The sequence below is a fragment of the Papio anubis genome, chromosome 2, assembly GCF_008728515.1.
Source record: "Papio anubis isolate 15944 chromosome 2, Panubis1.0, whole genome shotgun sequence".
NCBI classification, from domain to species: Eukaryota; Metazoa; Chordata; class Mammalia; order Primates; family Cercopithecidae; genus Papio; species Papio anubis.
This window is the reverse complement of record NC_044977.1, coordinates 30,348,003-30,369,284: the sequence shown is the minus strand read 5'-3', so window position 1 is coordinate 30,369,284 and position 21,282 is coordinate 30,348,003. Positions and strand designations below refer to the sequence as shown.

The 21,282-nt window shown below is 38.8% G+C and overlaps 1 long non-coding RNA gene across 1 annotated transcript in view; it reads left to right on the top strand.

Annotated features, from left to right (window-relative positions):
• The first annotated feature begins 4,721 nt into the window (after positions 1–4,721).
• LOC116273718 overlaps positions 4,722–21,282 on the top strand; it is a 585,230-nt gene continuing 568,669 nt past the window's right edge. Inside the window, exon 1 of the long non-coding RNA XR_004182043.1 lies at positions 4,722–7,227. This is a non-coding gene — a long non-coding RNA (uncharacterized LOC116273718). The remainder of the gene's footprint in view (positions 7,228–21,282) is intronic.

Below are 21,282 nucleotides of genomic sequence, written 5' to 3'. Positions count from 1 at the left end.
GTTTTTGAGGCTGTCAATAACAGTATAGGTTTAATTTAAGCTGTATTTTCTGATTCTAACGTATTTTCTATTACTATGCTATAGTCAGTATTTTCACAGTATATTTTTTGTTCAGAAAGATGAACACACACATACATGGAAAAGGGATAAAGAAAGAGAGAGAGAGGGAATTTTACCCCTACCACTTCTCTGTAAACATATATCATTTAGACTGAATGGAAAGAAAAAATATAATTCTAAAAAATACATATTTCGTTGCCCCAAGATTGTTTTGATATTTTGAGGCAAGTGTCATTTATATTCCTGGGAATTCTATTCCTAAATTAATACATTAATAAGCTCTGCAAGTGCTCAAGAATTCTGGAAGAACTATCTACCCTCTCTTCATTTATGATGCAGAACTATTGGGAATATTTCTGGCTCATTTAGCTAGACACTGGAGAATGCCTCTCCTTCACCAAATATGAGACATACTCTAATCCATTCATATGGCATGTTCTTTGAGTATATTAAGGGATCAACACCTACTCGATGCACCAGGCTTTGTGAGTACACATAATCTGTGTTTCCAGAGAGCAAGTGGATACTTAATGAGTGTGGGAATGGGGAAATCAATTATTTGTCCCATTTCTCTACTTCCTGATTTGGTGTTGAAAAGAACATATATATCTATCAGCACTTCAACCCATTTTACGTTAGTGTCAGAATTAAAATAGAAAGGACATTTTGTCTGAAAGCTCAATTTTGGAACAAAGCGTTCTTGGAGCTTAGGTCATTGAGATATGGCTATGAGTGGGTCATAAAACTCAATCATTTTCCATTACCTAGAAATTGATTGTTCAGCCAGAATAATTTAAAATCCCTCTTATCTCCTCCACAAGTTCCCTGAAATAATCTCTGTAAGCATTTGGAACTTTACTTCCTAGCCTTTTCTCTTGGTATTTCTTCATCTAGGGTGTGTGTGTGTGTGTGTGTGTGTGTTTCTCTCCCTTCCACTGTGGAAAACCTTCCTATTATTCAAAACCCAGTTTAAGTATCATTTCCTCCAGCCCATAAATCCTTAAGTTCCAATTCTAATTCTGACTTTGATTATTAAATGCCTAGTACTGTTCTTTGATATTTTATGGATACACATATTGTTTTCATAATGGGATTATGAGTTCTATGAAATTAGAGACTTTCTTTTATGTTGCCTTTTTGTTTTTAACCTCTCATTACCTATAGTATAAAACTAGATGCTCAACAAAATCTTTTATAATCAAAATCAATAGATCTCTTGACTCATCTCAATAGCTGTTTAAATTTATATATTACTTTCTTTTTTATTCCACACAATGACTTTACTTCTTCCTAATGCATTACTTGAATGTATATTTTACATGTGAAATGTGGGGAAACATGCTGGGGGAAGACTGTGAATTTATTGTGAATAAAGCAAAAATCATAGGATGGAGAGCTGGAGCTGAACTTCAGGTAGAGCTGAACTCTAATGGGGATTCAGAAGCTGATAAAATGTTATACCGTCTATTTTATAAAACGATGTTAGTTACCCTTTATTGCTGAGGAATTAAATCAGCCAAATATAAGCAAATTATGTGATAAAGTCCAGCTGAGAAGATTACTCTCATGTTGAGTCAATTTTGATTAAAGGCTACGAAGACTATTAATGAAAAATTATCATGTTCACCTGCATTGACACAACTCTATTATTTAATTTAAATTCAAATCACGCTCAACAACTTTGGTTTCTAGTCAGAACAACTGCACCATTCCTGCCACTCAGAGTACCTTAATGGCCTTAGTAGCTGAGGTCCTCACAGCACTGGCAAGAGCAACATGGCATTGGAATGGGAGGGCTGGAGTAAGTTTCTTCCACAAAAAGGTAACATTATATGCAAGGTATTTAATTAATTGTGATCTTGAACAGGTCACTTGCTTTTCTGAGTCTCAGTTTACACATTTAGATGGTAGTCACACATTTTGGGGCCTAAAACACCTTTTCCTCGTCTTATATCCATAACTACCCAGTGAAGCAGTTCTCAAATCACAGATGGGAAAAATGATAATTAAATTAAATTAATTTGGTGACTGGTGAAGGTAGCACAGCTAGTAAGTGGTGGGGTGAAGAGCCTGATTCTGAGCTCCTGCCTTCAAATACTCTCCCTTTTCTTCCACCACAAACTATTTCTCTATCTAGAGGATAACACAGTGGATTACACATTATCTTTCTGAAAACCTCCATCAAAATGCAAATCCAAATATCTCACCTATCCAGTTTAAAATGACTTAGCTTAGTACTGTCATTAATTTATCAATGTAGGATTTGTCCTGCTTTTCTATACACTAGTGGTAAAGAAGATGTGTGTGTGTGTGTGTGTGTGTTTAAAGACAACACAGGCAAATTGATAATATTAACACCCCTGAAGGGTGAGAATTTAGAATTTCTCATTCTTCATATTTATTTCACTTTTTAGGTTCACTGTCAAGTCAATACAAACACATACCTGAAAACACAACTTACTGGTTGTGACATTATCACATATGATTTGATAACAAAACAAAGGCAGAGCTGATGGTTTCTATTAGCTACCAGCCCTGTGACATAAGCTGCAGATGTGGATGAATTTGGGCATTTGAGCTGAATTGGCTACAAAAATGCTTTCTTAGCGGTGTCCGTGAACCTCAAAGGGTACGTCAAGCAACGTATCAATAATCCAAAACTTAAGGTGTTAGTCATGTACTAAATATTTTAATGGAAATGATTGCAAACAAATACACTTAAAAATCTCCATAGACAAGGAAACAATTTAGTGAAATTTGGCTTGTTTTAGCAGAGAAGCCTCTTGACACGTAACATACATACATCATGGCAATGTATATCAATGTCAAAAACCATTATATTTTAGTTAGCACGTACAGCTTGTGTCTCAGGAATTTTAGAATACTCTCGGTGAATATGTTATATACCTCTTGACAAAAATGCTTTCCAAATGCACTTGTTAGAATTCTGAAAAGTACAAAGAACATTCAGTAATTATCATAAAGAGATCGCTTGCATAACCACCACTCAGGTCAAGAAAAAAAACATGGCAGGGACACAGCAGCCTCCTTTATGTACCCTCAGATTACGACCCTCTCTCCCTCTCTTCTTTTGAAAGATAACCATTATCCTGAATTCTAACAGCAGGTTAGTTTTGCCTGTGTTGGAGTCATACAGCATGCAGTATTACATTATTTTGTGTCTGGTTTCTTTTGTTCAACATTACTTGCAAAATTCATCCTTGTTGCTGAATGTGGTTGCACTTTATTTATTTTTATTTCTTTAATGGCATTTTTTTTTTTCTGTAGGAACATGCCACAATTTGTGTATCTACATTACCGTTGATCAATATTGGGGATGTTTACACTTTTGTAAGCTGTTACATAAAATGCTTTTGGACTACTACTTCCAACCAATATGGAGTAACAGGATGGGATAAATTATTCCATCTGAGATAGTAACAACAACAAAACTGGACAAGATATATAACAACTGTTTTCAAAACACAAGATGTTAGACAATGAAGGGCAGTGATATCTATGAGAAATAAATGAGGTGGCCAAACAACTGATTACTAAGTGAGTTTGCAGGCCATGGTGCGGGAACAGAGATCCCGGGTGGACTCCCTGGGTTTGCAAGAAAGAAGACCAGAGAAGCGACAGCTACATAGGGAGAATTTTATGAATCTTCAGAGTCTCTCTGTGTATTCAGGAGAATACTTACCAGCATGTGCATGTGAGGAAACTATCTGAGGTAAATGGAAAAACTACCTGAGAATATTAGAGAAAATATCCTGTCCTCACACAGGGCTGGGAACAACACCTGATCCCTCCAGTCCAACTGGAAAATCTGATTATTCACAGGGCACTGGGTGGAGTACTTTGCAAAGTCTTGCTTTGGTAGTATACTCAGCGCTAGATTAAACATTGCTCTTTTCTCATCTAATGAATCTTAAAAGGAGGACCAGCCATATAATTTGAGCGACCCAATGCCAAATGGAAATGCCAGACCCCCTTACTCAAAATTATTAAGACTTCCATGTTGGCAAGAGTAGAGTACCAAATCAAGCCTACAGCCTCTAATCTTTGGTCCTGTGTGACTGACCAGGTCATATATCTGTGAAGTAGTCCTGCTTAAAAGCAAGACTAGAAAGTATCAAACTGTTTCCAAGTGACTTAACTTTGCCTCTCAAACCTACTAATGTCTGTTTTTTTTCTTCTTTCATATTGTTTTGATTCTTCATATTCATGATCATTTTTATTGACTGCTAGTTATTTTATGTGAAAAGTTTAAAAAATAATTTCCAGCTTAGCATGATGGCATCTTTCTCTAGAGAGGATATGTGGTTTTGTCAGAGGTGTGTGAACCAGAGCAACTCCATCTTAAATAGGAGCTGGGTAAAATGAGGCTGAAACCTCCTGGGCTGCATTCCCACACAGTTAAGTCATTCTAAGTCACAGGATGAGATAGGAGGTCAGCACAAAACATAGGTCATAAAGACCTTGCTGATAAAACAGGTTGTGGTAAAGGGGCCAGCCAAAACCCACCAAAACCAAAATGGTGACAAGAGTGACCTCTGGTTGTCCTCACTGCTACACTCCCACCAGTGCCATGACAGTTTACAAATGCCATGGCAATGTCAGGAAGTTACCCTATACGGTCTAAAAAGGGAAGGCATGAATAATCCACCCCTTTTTTAGCATATCATCAAGAAATAACCATAAAAATGGGCCTTCGGGTCTGCTCTTTGAGTCTACGGAGTAGCCGTTCTTTTATTCCTTTGCTTTCTTAATAAACTTGCTTTCACTTTGCACTGTGGACTCGCCCTGAATTCTTTCCTGCGTGAAATCCAAGAACCCTCTCTTGGGGTATGGATCAGGACCCCTTTCCTGTAAGAGTTTTTTTTCTTTTTATTTTTTTCTGGTAATTTGTTTGGGGCAATTGAAAGCTAAGATTTTCTTAATTTAGTTTTGTGCATTGAGTTAATTCAAAGTTAGGCTTCAGTACATAAATCACCTGCTTCCTGTTCAACCTCTCTGTTAGTGTGTGATCCTTCAGTGTTCTGACCTAAAGCTTGCAGTTTTGAAGAGGCCTCAACTTTTGAGGACCCTGGAGTCCAATTTTTTTTTTTATTTTTAGTTTTGTCCCTTTGTCCTGTTGGAAGTTCTGATCAGCTTCTTATACATTTAGCTACCTCTTCCTGAGTTAGCAACTGCCAGTAGGGAAATCTTAACTCCTCACAACTACCCAAGGATAATTCTTTTGGTTAGGTTTAAGCAATAGCTTCATTTTTAGGAGAAATGGCAAAATAAATTTTATGGTTTTCTATGGGTTAGATACATTTACAAATCTTAGTATTTCTAACAGTCCTATTAGTTAGTTAGTAGTGTAACTTCCTAGTGGGGTCTTCCTGCCCACTGCACAGACAAAATCAATTCACTGAGGCCACAGCATTGCAAAATAAAGAATGACCTTAATGACCTTAGTAGCTGAGGTCCTCCCAGCACTGGCAAGAGCAGCATGGCATTGGAATGGGAGGAATCAGTCTCTCAAATCAAACACTCATATCAATCTCTCTGAAAATTTGGAGGCTAGGATTTTTTCAGGATAGTTTGTTAAGCCAGGGAGTCTGCTTCTATATGGGATTACAGGACCAGTTGGTGGGTCCAGGTGGAGCCACTGGTAGTCAGAAATGCAAAAACCTGAAAAGACATTTCAAGAGACCAGTCTTAGGTTCTACAATACGTATGTTATCTCAGGAGCAACTGGAGCAGTTACAAACCTTGTGACCTCCAGAATAATGGCTGGTAATCATTTGTTTACACCTTGGCAGAATTTAGCCTTCTTATCCTCCTAGCCTGGTGGTTTTTCATTAGCTTTACAAAGGTGGTTTAGTTTGGGGGAAAGGCTGTTATCATTTAAACTATAAAGTCTCTCAATGTTAGCTTGGTCTTAGGCCAGGAATGATTAAGGGCAGCTTGGAGGTTAAAGGCAAGATGGGGGTTAGTTAGATCTGATCCCTTTTATTGTCATAATTTTCTCACTGTTAAAATTTTTGCAAAGGCATTTTCAGTAATATCTTTATTTTAGAGAGCTGGAATTCTTTTCTCAGATTGCTTAAATAAGGTGCCCCATATCACATAATTAGTAAGTGGCAGAGTCAATAGAATCTGGTCTTGCTGACTTCAAGCCTATTTTCTTTAAACAAACTTAATTCTCTCATTTAATGTAATAGGGAGTGTAAATTGTACAAGTAATATTGGTAATGTTATAGATGCCTCTAGAACTAAATTTAAAAACCATACTTAAGTAAAATAACTAAGAATATACAACGTGAAGGGAGTCTGCTTTGGTTAGCTCGAGCTGCTATAACAATACCATAGATTGAGTGGCTTAAACAACATTCCTTTCTCACATTTTGGAGGCTAGGAAATCCAAGATCAGAGTGCTACCAGATCTAACTTTTAGTGAGGACCCTCTTCCTGATTTGCAGATAGTTATCTTCTCTTTTGTATTCTCACATGGCAGAGAGCACAGAGAGCTAGCTCTCTGACCTCTTAAGGGCACTATTCCTATTCATTAAGAGTCCTACCCTCATGACCTAGTTACCTCCCAAAAGCCCTACCTGCAAATACCATCACCTTGGGAGTTACATTTCAACATATGAATTTTAGGGGGACCCAAACATTCAGTTAACAGCCAGGTCTTCTATAATTACATTCTACTTAAGGACTGATTTTAACATTTGTTTTACAAATGAGATGAGAAGTCTTCTTCTCATCAAAGGATTTTCTTGATCACATGATTCCTGATCTCACCGGCTTCAAGAAATGAAGCCGTGAACCGCAGCGGCAGGTGTTACAGCTCAATTAGAGAAAGGGGCGGACCCAAAGAGTGAGGCTGCAAGATTTATTAAAGCGAAAGTGAAAGTAAAGCTTCCACGCAGTGGAAGAGGACCCGGAAGGGTTGTTGTTTCTGGCTTGGGTGTCTTATTGTGTCTGGAATTGGTGGGTTCTTGGTCTCACTGACTTCAAGAATGAAGCCGCAGACCCTTGCCGTGAGTGTTACAGTTCTCCAAGATGGTGTGTCCGGAATTTGTTCCTTCTGACATTCAGATGTGTCTGGAGCTTTATCCTTCCCGGGGATTCCTGGTCTTGCTGTCAGGAGTGAAGCTGCAGACCTTCACGGTGAGTGTTACAGCTCTTAAAGGCTGTCCTTATGGAGTTGTTCATTCTTCCTGGTGGGTTTATGGTGTTGCTGGCTTCAGGAGTGAAGCTGCAGACCTTCGTGGTGAGTGTTACAGCTCTTAAAGGCAGCGTGGACCCAAAGAGTGATCAGCAACAAGATTTATTATAAAGAGCAAAAGAACAAACCTTCCATGGGGTGGAAATGGACCCGAGTGGGTTACCACTGCCAGTTCGGGCAACTTGCTTTTATTCCCTTATCTGACCCTACCCACATCCTGCTGATTGTTCCATTTTACAGAGAGCTGATTGGACCATTTTGGCAGAGTGCTGATTGGTGCATTTATAATCCCTGAGCTAGACAGAGAGTGCTGATTGGTGTGTTTATGATCCCTTAGTTAGACATAAAAATTCCCCAAGTCCCCACCAGACTCAGGAGCCCAGCTGGCTTCACCCAGTGGATCTGGAACCAGGGCTGCAGAGGGAGCTGCCTGCCAGTCCCCAGCGGGGCATGCACTCCTCAGCCCTTGGGCAGTTGATAGGACTGGGTGCCACAGAGCAGCGGGCAGTGCTCCTCAGGGAGGCTTGGGTGGCATGGCAGCCCACCGTGGTATGGGGTGCTTGGACATGGTGGGCTGCAGGTCCCGAGCCCTGCCCTGCAGGGACGCAGCTGAGGCCTGGCGAGAACTCGAGCATGGTGCCGGTGGGCCAGCACTGCTGAGGGACCCGGGGCACCCTCCGCAGCTGCTGGCCCGGGTGCTGAGCCCCTCACTGCTCTGGGCCGGCAGTGCAGTGAGGCCGCTCCAGTGTGCAGGACCTCCCAGCCCGTGCAAATGCCCGCCAGAACTCCAGCTGGCCCGGGCAGTGCCGGTTCCTGCCCACACCTCTGCCTCCACACCTCCCCGCAAGGAGGTGACTCTGGCCTGGGCCAGCCCAGAGAGGGGCTCTCACACTGCCGTGGCAGGCTGAAGGGCCCCTCAAGTGCTGCCAGAGTGGACACCCGAGGCCGAGGAGGCCCCGAGAGTGAGGGCTGCTAGCAGGCTGTCACCTCTCATTATGCTTATATCTCTTTATGACTCCTCCCCTTTTCCTTTTCCTGTCCTATGTGATTAGCTTATTTTCTATGGGCTTGTGGGTTGGAGGGCCTGATTAGTTAAAACCATCACGCTGCAGCTAGAGCTTAAACTGCCTGTATGATTGGTTGAAGTTTCAATCCATTAGCTTGCAGCTATGACTCATTTTAGCTTAAGGGAAAGTCCTCTTGGGGAAGTCCCTATTGACCCAGGAAGTCCAGCCAACTTAGCCACTTAGTCCCTCAGTAGGTTGGTTGGATAATGGAGATTTTTGCACACATATGGAGGTAGTTTGAAGACTCACTGGAAGAATTAGGTATTTATAAATACCTTCCCAATGATATGTTGCAATTTTGGAGTATTGATTTGTCTTAGTTGGCTATGGCTGCTATAACAAAATTTCATTGACTGAGTGGCTTAAACAGCAGACATTTATTTCTCACAGTTCTAGAAGCATGGGAAGTCTGAATTTTGGGCAAGAGCATGGTTGGGCCTGATGAAGGCCCTCTTTCTGGCTTATGGATGACTGCTTTCTTGCTGTATCCTCACATGGCAGAGCCTGGGAGACTGGGCAGGCAGGGAGAACTCTCTTGTGTTTCTTCTTATAAGGGCACTGAACACATTCATGAAGGCTCCACACTGATGACCTCACCTAAATCCCATCACATTGAGGACTAGGACTTCAACATGTGAATGTGAGAAGGCGGGATTCAGTCCACAGCATTTATTACAGAGTCAGATGTGTGTGTGCACACATGTGTGTATGTCTGGAGATTAGAAAATACATACCTTGAAAGTATTACAGTCCATCTTTTCATATTTATGCTCTGGGTTGGGTTCATCTGCTGGCTAGAAATAGTAATCTGGTGAGGCATTACACCTTTATACTCTATTTGAACAGCTCTGATGGCCTTACTAAATCTCTGAGAGTTGTGGTTTTATCGTAAACTGTGACACGAAATCAAATAGGATCTTTTCATAAAAGTTTGGCAGTGCAATATTTATCATTTGTAAATGTAAACATGTATAGCTAAGCCTTTTCCCTCTTATTCTAAAGCATGTATTAGCATGCTGTCATATCCAAAAAATACAAATCCAGTTTTAAAAGCACTGAAGGTGTTTTGGTTTACAAATGGATTTACACCACCCATTACACAGAAAACATCCCTAAGACTTTCCCTTAAGAATCTCCTTCTCTCCAAATTCCACTCCATTTAACGGCTATCTGAAGCTCAGTTTTTCTTATCTCTCCCTCCCATTCCCCCTCCAGCTGCTCAGTCTTTGGTATGGAAAGCTGAGGTCACAATTTGATAACCTGCAGTCTGAATATAGCCCTCGGACATCTGGAGTTTTGCCTTCACATAGTGTTGAAAAATTTGAATTGCTTGCCAACCTTTGAAAGTCAGGATATTTCATGTTAAAATCCAGATATCTCAGCATTTCTTCACAAACCAGAAGATCTGGTAACCCTAGACTTTCTTCTCATAAGGCACTTTTTACTCTGGTTCAAAGCAGTTCACAGTTCCCACTAAGCCCCGCCTTAGGCATTCAAATTGGCAGCCTTTGTAGCAAAGCTGCCAGGCTGTATTTTGTTTCTCCTACCTGTGTTCACATCAGTGACCTCACTCAAGCATAACTGATATACTCATGGCCCTCTCTTCCTTATAAGGCTGGAAGCAGGGGAGTCTTAATGGAAGAGTGTAAGTACTAATAAATTAAATGTTTTTATCACAGGAGAACCAACAAAAAGTGCAAGTGCCTGCCCCTTAACAATCTACATGATAGTGGAGGTGTTAGGTGTCAGGCCTCTGCTGTCTCACTCAATGCAGGTCCATCTATTAGTATTACTTAGGCTGTTAGGGAAAGAGCTTCTTGGAAGAGAGAGGGGCACGGTTGATGCTTGGCTGTTTTCTACCTAACTCTGTCAAATATGCTTCCTCATAATGTGACAGTCTATCTCACTCCTGTTTTACTTCTTCATGCCCTTACACGTAGGTAGCATCAAGACCTCAGTTTCCTAGAGAGTCTCTATATGTGAGAATTTTCATATTTTCTCACCACACGTGACGTAATGATTTTCTCTAAAGTTCAGCATATAATTTTTTCTCCACAGGCTAGCGTCTGAGGCATTTTGCCAAAGGCAGTTTTGAGTGGTGACGTTTCCTTAAACAACTTAAGCTGAAACCCAACACTTGATGGCAAGGGAAAAAGAACTAAACAGCTGTAGCTACTTACCTGGGTCATCCATAAGAGAAGCAGGGGAGATGTGGATGTTACAGGTTAGCAAAGAGGAGATAAGAAGATAGTTAGATAGCATAATACAAAATATGCGTGCATATAATTTCAAGCTTTGCAGTCTCAGAGATAATAGCAAAATCAAAATTTTTTAAGGTTTCAAATCTTGTAGATGTTTATTTACCAAGCTTCTGGAAGTTAATCACTTCTGGATTCAGGCTCTGTTTCATTTTACAAAATTTGATCTCCTAGGCAACTATCCTATTACATTCACAATTCCCCACATGCCTAATTTTAAGCTATTTACAAATACAAAATCATCATTTTAAGATAGGTATTTAGATTTTGCAATTTAAATTTATGTCAGATTTATTATAACCAAGTGCTTCTCCCTGAATCATTAATGTTCTTGCTCTATGATCTAAGACATCTTTAATTTTTAAAATTTTCAAAAATTATAATAAAGCCTGTTTACATAAAATTTACCATTTTAGATATTTTAAAGTGGGTAATTCACTAGTGTTAAGTACATTCACAATGTTATGCAACCAATCTCCAGAATTATTTTTAGGACAATTCTTTACTCCATCAAGGATTTAACATCTTTAAACCATATCATTTTAAATATTAATTATTTTAAATGTAATAATAATAATGCCCTTCATAAAAGGGTTGAATTCTTTAATACCTGCTTTTTGAAATATGAAGAAATATTTTGTTGTAAGTTACTGTTTAAAAAAAAAAAACAAAAAACTTTAGACAGATTAAATTTAGCAGAGTTTTAGCAGAGTTTATCTGAGCAAGGATCCATTCATGAACTGGGCAGCTTTAGGACCAGAAGAGATTCACAGAGCTCTGCCTTAGCAATTTTGGCAGTGGACTTTCATAGGGTGATTATAGAAGCAAAGTGAAGAAATTACTGATGGGCAACAGCTCAGCATTTGGCTTATTTGGGCATTATCGGATGGAAAGTTCCTAGTTAGAGGTTAGCTGGAGGTTTCTGATTGGTTAAGTCTGGTTTTGTTTTACTGTTTACCTTGGAAATCAGTTTGTTTACACAGAAAATCAAAGTGGTAGAGCTCTCTCAGCCTAATGGCTTCTCTATTAACTATGTTAACTGTTTGTAGAAACCTCATATTAGTGAAATATCCTTTTAGCATGATTGATTCCAAATGTAAAAAGTGATAAGCCGGGTGCGGTGGCTCACGCCTGTAATCCCAGCACTGTGGGAGGCCGAGGCAGGCAGATCACGAGGTCAGGAGATCCAGACCATCCTGGCCAACATGGTGAAACCCCATCTCTACTAAAAATACAACAAAAAATTAACCAGGCATGGTGGCAGACGCATGTAGTCCCAGCTACTCGGGATGCTGAGGCAGGAGAATGGCGGGAACCCAGGAGGTGGAGGTTGCAGTGAGTCGAGATTGCGCCACTGCACTGCAGCCTGGGCAACAGAGCAAGAGTCCGTCTCAAAAATAAATAAAATAAAATAAAATAGCGATGAGAACAAAAATCACTAGATACTTTAAAAACCAATGTTTATCATTCCATTTATATCTGTCCATCGATATGGACATCTTTCCATCTTTCCATCGATATCTGTCGAGCCTCCTTCAGCAAACCATCATTCTCTTTGCATGTGTGACTTCCACAGAATATTGAGAAAACCTGAAATATTGTTTGGAAAACTAGGCATTTTCTAACAATTGGGTCTTTCTTTTATTTTCTTTTCCAGTTACTTTAGCTAAATTTCTTATATTTCTGTCATTCTTTTAATCTATTTAATTCCAGATTTATTTTCCTAGTGATTTATTTTTCTTTCCTTTCTTTCTGATTTTCATATTTAGTGAGTGTTTCTTCCTTTCTTTCTTTTCATTTCCTTCCTTTTCATTCCATTCTCTTCCTTTGCTTTTTCTTCCTCCTCATTCATTCTTCCACTCATTTATTTATATTATTTACTGATTCATTTTACTTATTTCATGTGTGTACAAAAAATCAACTGCCATGTATGCTGTCCCACTAATTTTCATAAAATGTAACAGGATGCAACCTTGTGGATAGGAAAGGAATTGTGTATAACCAAAGTGTTCCCACCTGCATGATGTCCACCCAAGAGGCAGCAGGATCCCATCTCTTCCTACCTCTTTTCCTTTCAATAGTCCCCTTTCTCAGGTGTACAGTGGTCCACAAAGCAGCCAGCAACTCTGTCCATCCAGGCTCCTGTGACTGTTTTCTGTTTTCTTTCATATATTGCTCCAAGGCTGAACCCAGGTTCTACAGAGCACTATCAATATAAGACTATTGGGTACTGGGCACTTAGACTTTTAGAGAAGATTGAGGATATTGGGGTAATTACTGCAAAGTCAGAAAAAAACTTCACCTAACGTTTAGATATACATTTTTTCTGGAAATGTATCAGCCTTTCTCCTTCAGCAGGAATATTTTTTATTATAAGCAATGTTCTCCTAAAGCCTTGGGTTTCCCTGTTGATATTCAGGCTTTATTACATATGGTTGTATGTCAAACCTTTTCTTTCTTTCTTTTCTTTCCTTTCTTTCTTTTCTTTCTTTTCTTTTTTTTCTTTCTCTTTCTTTTCTTCCCTCCCTCCCTCCCTTCCTTCCTTCCTTCCCGCCCTCCCTCCCTCCCTCCTTTTTTTCTTTCCTTTTTCACAGAATGTCACTCCATTGCCTAGGCTGGAGTGCAGTGGCACAATCTCGGCTCACTGCAACCTCTGTCGCCCAGGTTCAAGCGATTCTCCTGCCTCAACCTCCAGAGTAGCTGGGGTTACAGGTGCCCGCCACCACACCTGGCTAATTTTTGTATTTTTAGTAGAGATGGGGTTTCACCATGTTGGCCAGACTGGTCTCGAACTTCTGATCTCAAGTGAAACACCCGCCTTGGCCTCCCAAAGTGCTGGGATTATAAGTGTGAGCCACCGCGGCTGGCCTGTATGTCAATATTTCTTTAAAGTCCCAAATTTCCCTAAGCCCATTGGAATTCAGGGCATGTATTAGCAAACATAATAACACTTTCCTACTTTGAACCATAGGGAAACTATGTTCAGAATTTTCTGAGTAAATTTAAACTATGTAATAGTTTAACTCAGCATGCATGACAGAAAAGTTCTACTTCATTTTTATAACTTGAATACATCAATGACATTTTCTGCTCTTCAAGAATGAAACTATTAGTTTTAATAATCAGAATAAAGTTGATTTTTAAAACTTCACCTAGTGACAAGGAATGTAGCTATCTCAAAATATAACTCTGGTTCTGTTTTTAGTATTCTAATGTAGCTCAATTTTACTTTAAAAATACGTATAGTAACACAGATATCAAACATTATTATTTAAAATTCCAAAAGGTACTATAATTCCATCGCCCTAACAAAGCATTTTTATTTTTTCTTATTCCATCACAAGCAATTTGATGTAGTTTTCTTTAAAGGAAACCTATGATTGTATTCAACTTTTTAAATTATTTGATTGTAAATAATTACACAGATGATGTAGCATATACAATTACATAATTACATACAATTAATTTAACAGGCATATAATATTTTATTGAAATATTATTTAGCCATTCCTTTATTGGACATGTAGGTCATTTCCAATATTTTGCTGTTTTAAATAATGCTAAGATAAATATCCTTATCCTGTCATTGAACAAATATTTACTGAATACCTATTATGCCAGACATGATTCTAGGCAATAAAATATAACAGTCAACAGAATAAATAGAAATTCATGTTCTCATGGATCTTACAGCTGCTGGGAAAGAAACAAGCAATAAATCAATTAAATAAGCAAATTATGTTGTATACTTGAAGATGATAAGTGCATTGGAGAAAAAGCAAGAAAGGGGTTGGGGAATGTAGAGAGTGTGTGATGTCATTTTAATAGTGTGGTCTGGAAGACCTTGAAAAGAAGGTGACATTTGAGCAAAGGCTTTGAGGAGCAAGGGATACATTCTGGGATATCTAGACTGTGGCAAGAACATGCCCGGCATGATTGTATTCCTAGGAAGATAGAAATTCTGTGGGAGTAGAATAGCAGGACATGAGAGCAGACAGGTAACTGGGTCCAGATCTTATATGGCATTGAAGAACGATCTGTAGGGGCTCTGGGTTTCTTTCATGCTAGAAGAGATAGGGGACTATTGGAGAGTTTTGATCAGAGGAATGATGTAGACTGAATTGTTAACAAAATTACTCTGATTGTTGTGTGGATCCTTGTGGGGTAAGAATGAAAACAGTGAGGAACCTGTTGCAATAATTCAGATAGGAGATGCAATGGCTTGGACCATAAATGTAGATTTGCTATTTATGAGAAGTAGTCACATATATTTTAAAAGTAGAGCTACCAGGATGTTTGAAATGCCACCATCAATGTCAATATGTACTTTCTAAACATTTGGTGATTATGTGTATATATATATATTTTTTTCTTTATTGTTTTCTTTATTATTTTGTATTCTTTTTTATTGTTTTCCTTTTTCAAAATATGATTTTAAAAACTATATGATGTTGTAAAACTTACCAGCTAACCAAAACTACATAAAACACTATTGCAATTTTCATACTCCTTGAGCACAATATTCACATATTTGATATTATAATATTTTATTTAAAAGGATATTCCTAGGAGAGGAGAGCTAGAGCCCCAGTGAACCCTACACTAGTTATGGTGGAGGTTCTCCAGTTCCTTAATGCCATTATGTCTGAGACTGACGCTATGGAGGCCTTAATCTCTGTGTTCAAAAGCTCATTATCTGCAATAACCCCCTCTGGGTAATCAACCTTGCCCTGCTGCTGAATCCTTTATCTTTCCATATCACTTGAAATTTCACACAATCTTAAAGCTATTATTCATTTACAGTATTCACACTTGCCAAATTTCTTTCAGGAGTCAACATGCCCAGTTTGTGTATTAGTTTCCTTGGGCTACCGTAACAAAGTACCACAAACCAGGTGACTTAACAGAAATTTATTCCTTCACACTTTGGGAGGTTAAATGTCTGAAATCAAAGTGTCATTTACATTCATGCTTTTTCTGGAGGCTCAGTAAAAGAATCTGTTTTATGCCTTTCTCTTAACTTCTGGTGTTACTGGCAATCTTTGGAGCCTCTTGGCTTGTCGACACATCACTCTAATCTCTTCCTCCATCATCACATGACATTCTCTCTGTGTGTCTTCACATCATATTAATTCTTGGTGTGTCTGTCTCTGATTCTCTTCTTATAAGAGCATCAGTCATACTGGATTAAGACCCATTCTAATTCATATAACCTCATGTTAACCTGATTATATCTGCAAAGACCCTATTTCTAAGTAAGGTAACATTTTCAGGTACTGGGAGTTCAGCCTAGTTTTGGGGGGCAACACCATTGAGCCTGTAAGAGTTGGTTTGAGAAAAGAAGTGGTTTCCAAAAGAATCAGTCTGGAAAAAAAAAATGTTTTCAGTGTTAATGTTGTGGGTAGACTCTAGCTATAATTTGGGGTGAGATTAGTGATATCTGAAGAAGATAAAAATTCTCACTTTACTGCCTACTCATTTGTCAAGCTCAGCTTAGCTCTGCCTTTCAATTGAAGTCTATCAAGTGACTCTGAGGATCTCTCATACAATAATATTATTTATAAATGTGTCATAGTCTTTAATCTAATATCCTTCTTACTGTCTCCTAATTGGTTCAAGTGTTTTGATTCTGCTTTCTCCAATAGAACTGCAGTTTTCTGAGGGAAGGCATCTTGGTATTATATTTTTCTGGCATCCTCCTAAAATTTCTATCAAAGTGTTAGAAACATGCAGGATTCCCATAAGCATTTGTTGGTTTAAATTGAAATATTTAGGAGCCAAGCTTGATTGGATGGCCAGTAAGTTTGGCAGTGAGTTATTTTTTGGCCAGTTATCTAATCATCTTTCAGGTCACAATAGATGTTCCATCTTTTGGAAACTATCTAGACATCAAGAGTAAGGTAAGTATCCCTCTTGTGAGCTCCTATACCATTCTTACACTCTTACTTGTGCTCATCAAAGTTCTGATCATACTGTATCTTAATTTCCTGCTGACTTATCTGTCACCCTTACCACCACTATGGCAGAGACTGTGCCTTATGACTATTGAATTATTGTTGTCCAGAACAGTGGCTGGCCTGTAGTTGGCACTTAATAGGTAATTGTGAAATTAGTTTAATGAATGACTAAACACCAGGCTGAATAATTCTCTCCCCTAGCTTCATTTTCCCTATATGTAAAATAAGAGTGGAAAGACTGTGATGCTTTAATAGAGCCTGCCTACAATTCGACTGAGGTTAGGTAAACCTGGACATGGTTAGACAGCTGTACCAATATATGTGACCTTCTTCCTATGGGGCTTAGAGAACTGTAATTAGGCTATTGGTTTCTGCTGTGGTTCTGGTCAGGTTGGCAGAGGGCTCTACCCTGGAGCAATTTCTATGCCAGTTCTGAGGAGGAATCCAGCTGACATTGTTAAAGTTCAAGTGCATAAAATGCCGGGCCTGACAAGACAAAAAGATATGCTGCTGGTAACAAATAAACAGGAGCCAAGAGGCACAATAGTCAACTTCCATCAATTTATTTCCATCTGTTCATATCCACTTAACAACCCTGAGTTTATTTAGAGACGATTATCCATGGCAACAAACTACATCAGTCCCTCTGAGGAGTTTGTAATTTTTCATAAAAAGACTCAATGAAAATTCAAAACCAAGTGATATCACAGTGTAATTCCCAAACTAGCTATTGTTAATTACAAAATAAAATTAAACCTGCTAAAGGGAAAGCAACATAATGCACTCCACTCTTTATAGTGGTGTTAAGAGGAAAAAGTGTAATTTTCAGAAAGAAACACTCATGTAGAAGATTATGGATGAAACAAACAAACCATACTTGGCTACTGCTTTGGAAATCCTAAATTTCTTTGCCTTGTATGAGCAAAGCCAGTATTCATTACTATCAGTCATATGAACAAATAAAAATATTGACTTTCCTCCCCGTCGGTGCTTTAGAAAAAAATGTCCATGGACTTTTAAAGTGTGAATTTAGTTGTTTTCTTCTATTTAAAGTATTTCACCAACTAATTAGCAGGGTAAGAATGTAGTTCACCTATAAATTTAAGTTTTGAAAATAATCCAGTTTGAAGGCTGAAATTTCCTATTATGCTGGACATTTAAATTTGGATATTTAGCATTATTTAAACTCTATGTACCTGCCAAATTAACCATCTTCCCTCCTCCTTGGTTTCTTGTTTTACCTTAACTATTTCTGCAGACAGTATCACCAGTCTTCCGGATCTCGACTAGAAACTTTGAAGTCATTGTTATTTCCATCTTTTCTTTTGAATATTAATGGTAATTAGCATTATTTGTATTATTAATCCAGAAGACAGCCGAGAGTGGTGGCTCACTCCTGTAATCCTAGCACTTTGGGAGGCCAAGGCGGGTGAATCACGAGGTCAGGAGATTGAGACCATCCTGGCTAACATGGTGAAACCCCATCTTAACTAAAAATACAAAAAATTAGCCGGGCGTGGTGGTAGGCACCTGTAGTCCCAGCTACCAGGGAGGCTGAGGCAGGAGAATGGCGTGAACCTGGGAAGTGGAGCTTGCAGTGAGCCAAGATTGTGGCACTGCACTCCAGCCTGGGAGACAGAGCAAGACTCTGTCTCAAAAAAAAAAGAAGACGTAACTCTTTAAAAATGTGTTCCTGACTATGTTTCTAGCACTCATTCCACTCTTTTCACTGTAATGGTGACCACTGTCATTTGTGCTTTTCTCATCTCATACATTAGTTATGATAGCCTCTTAATCTCTTTCACTCACTTTGCCTTATTACTGATTAATCTTCCTAAAAATATTGGTTAATACTCTAAGCAGTTTGCTAACAATGTTTCTCTAATCAGTTTTTCTACTTCTTTCCATTGTAAATTATTTTAAAATTTTATTTTCTAGTTGTTTCTATAACTCAGAATATTTATATCTTATGGGGATAGTCTAGATTAAGAAATCAACTATATTATTTTATCTTCTCTGAGGATACTTCATTTTTTAATCAATTTTGATTTCTCATTTGCCCTATAAACTCCAGAGTATTGATATAATGCCATTAAAATATTGATTGATTAACTGTTGCTAAACAAAATATTAATCAGGGCCAACCATTGTGGCTTCCACATGTAATCCCAGAACTTTGGGAGTCTGAAGCAAGGGGATTGCTTGAGCCCAGGAATTTGAGACCAGCCTAGACAACATAGTGAAACACTGTCTCTACAAAAGAATTTAAAAATTAACCGGGCATGGTTGTGTATGCCTGTAGTTCCAGCTACTTGGGAGGCTGAGGTGGGAGGATTGCTTGATCAAGCCCAGGAGGTCGAGGCTGCAGTGAGCTGTGATTGTGCCACTGCACTCCAGCTTGGGCAACAGAGTGAGACCCTGTCTCTCAAAACAAAAGAAAACCAAACCAAATCAAACGAAGAGCATAAACAAACAAAAAACACAGTAACCAAATTTTGTAGTTTTGAGGCAAGGAGTCTCCTGTAAAACAATATAAATTTTTTCTTTTTCTTTTTTTTTTTTTTTTTGCGGGGGGACGGAGTTTCGCTCTTGTTGCCCAGGCTGGAGTGCAGTGGTGATATCTCAAGTCACTGCAACCTCCGCCTTCCGAGTTCAAGCAATTCTACTGCCTCAGTCTCCCGAGTAGTTGGGATTACAGGCATGCACCACCACACCCGGCTAGTTTTGTATTCTTATAGAGACGGGGTTTCTCCATGTTGGCCAGGATGGTCTCAAACTCCCGACCTCAGATCCGCCCACCTTGGCCTCCCAAAGTGCTGGGATTACTAGCATGAGCCACTCTGCCTGGCTGCAATATAAATATTTAAGTGCTGAGAAGGCAATCACTTCAAAGGAGTGAAAAATGAAGAGGTGGACCTATATATAGTTTATATACCTAGTCAATTGAAACTGAACACTGTTGATTTGACACATATATTACTGTCACAACAGTGAAGAGGCATAAATGGTTTTAAGTCATGAAATGATTGTAGTTAGTATGTATTTTCCACATTGGAATTACATTTTATGCTATTTTCCCTGATACCATATACAGTCAATTCACCAAGTAATGCACATTAAATACCTACTGCATCCCAGGTAATGTGCTGGATATAACGTAAGTTAATTTTTTATCTGTGTTCACAGTGTTTACACAGACATATGCACAGCACGTATCTAAATGTATAGTATACTTACATCAGAACAAGCCTTGTATATAAGGCAAAGTTCAGATAAATACTGAGATCACTGTAAATGTTTTTACAGTGTTTAATTTTCAGCAAGAAACAAGAAACAAGAAATTTAACTCTTGAAACTGATTAAACAGGTGCTAGAATTTCTGGGAAGCCAAATAGCTAGTGAGGCAATCGAGCAGTCAGGATCAGCAGGAAGTCCCTATCACCTGACTAGATAGACAGAGAGGAGGTTCCACAGGAGCTGGACCACAGTCCGTTTGTCCAACAGGAGCTGTTGTCATGGAGGAAACATAGCCATCGCTGAAGACACTACAGGAAATAGAGAAGAGGGAGAAGTACCTCAGCTTACTTCCTCATCCTATCCTCCAATCACCTGCCACTGCCTTCTTATTGGCCAAATCTATCCAGAGGCCCAGAGGCAGAAGATCCTAGGAAATATCATTTCTTGTGGGACAAAAACAGAGCAGGGGAAGTGGGGAATGCACTAAGCTGGAGACTGATAGGAAACCCTTTGTCAGGTGATGCTATATAACTGAGACAGGAAGACTTCTAGATGTATTTGCCCACTCTGGACACTAAAATCCTAATACATTTATCACTGGCATCCATTTACTTCAGTTTCTTCTTTTCAATTGCTGAAAAGTTATTTTAGTTTGGGTTTTCAAAAAGACCACATAAAGATGAGAATTAACACCCATTTTATAGAATTAACTATGTACCATTTATTAAACTGTAGGATAAGCAGGTATATATACACAACCACTTTCATATCCTAAACTATAATTATTTATATAATTCTATTACTATCTTAAGGACTCCTACATATGATAAACCACCCCTATAAGTATTTGTGAAACCCTTAGGTGTGTGTGCCTATGAGAAAAATGTGTAGCCTATCTATACAGAACCTTAACCCTTAAGAAAATAAACTGTGCCTGGTTTGTGTGCACGTGTGTGTGTGTGTGTGTGTGTGTGTGTGTGAGTGAGAGAGAGAGAGAGAGAGAAAGATAGGCACACACAGAGAGAGAGAGAGAGATGGAGAGAGAGAAACCAGGAATTAAAACCACATGTTTGTTGAATGAATGAACTATCTAGAAAGCAAAGGAGTAAAAATCAAGGTTGGGAAGGGGCTGGAATGAAGGGTGAGCTTTTATTTGGGAAGAATATGTACCAGTTCCAAAACACTGTAGCTGATGGTATCTTCCTTTCCACCAGCTACCAGGAATAGTACATTAGCAGTCACAGCCTATTTTACTCAAACCATCATCTCCCCAAAAGGAGAGAAGAAATTAGACACTGGATCAATGTTTACTGTTACCTTAAGCACTGTACGCTGTACTGTATTCTTTGTCATCTTTGATGCTTCTTAACAAATTTCTGAAACAGAATGATTAAGCCCAATTGGCAGATAAGAAAATTGATACTAGGAAAAATAAAGAAATGTACTGAAGATTACATAGCAAGTAACTGGCTGGTTCA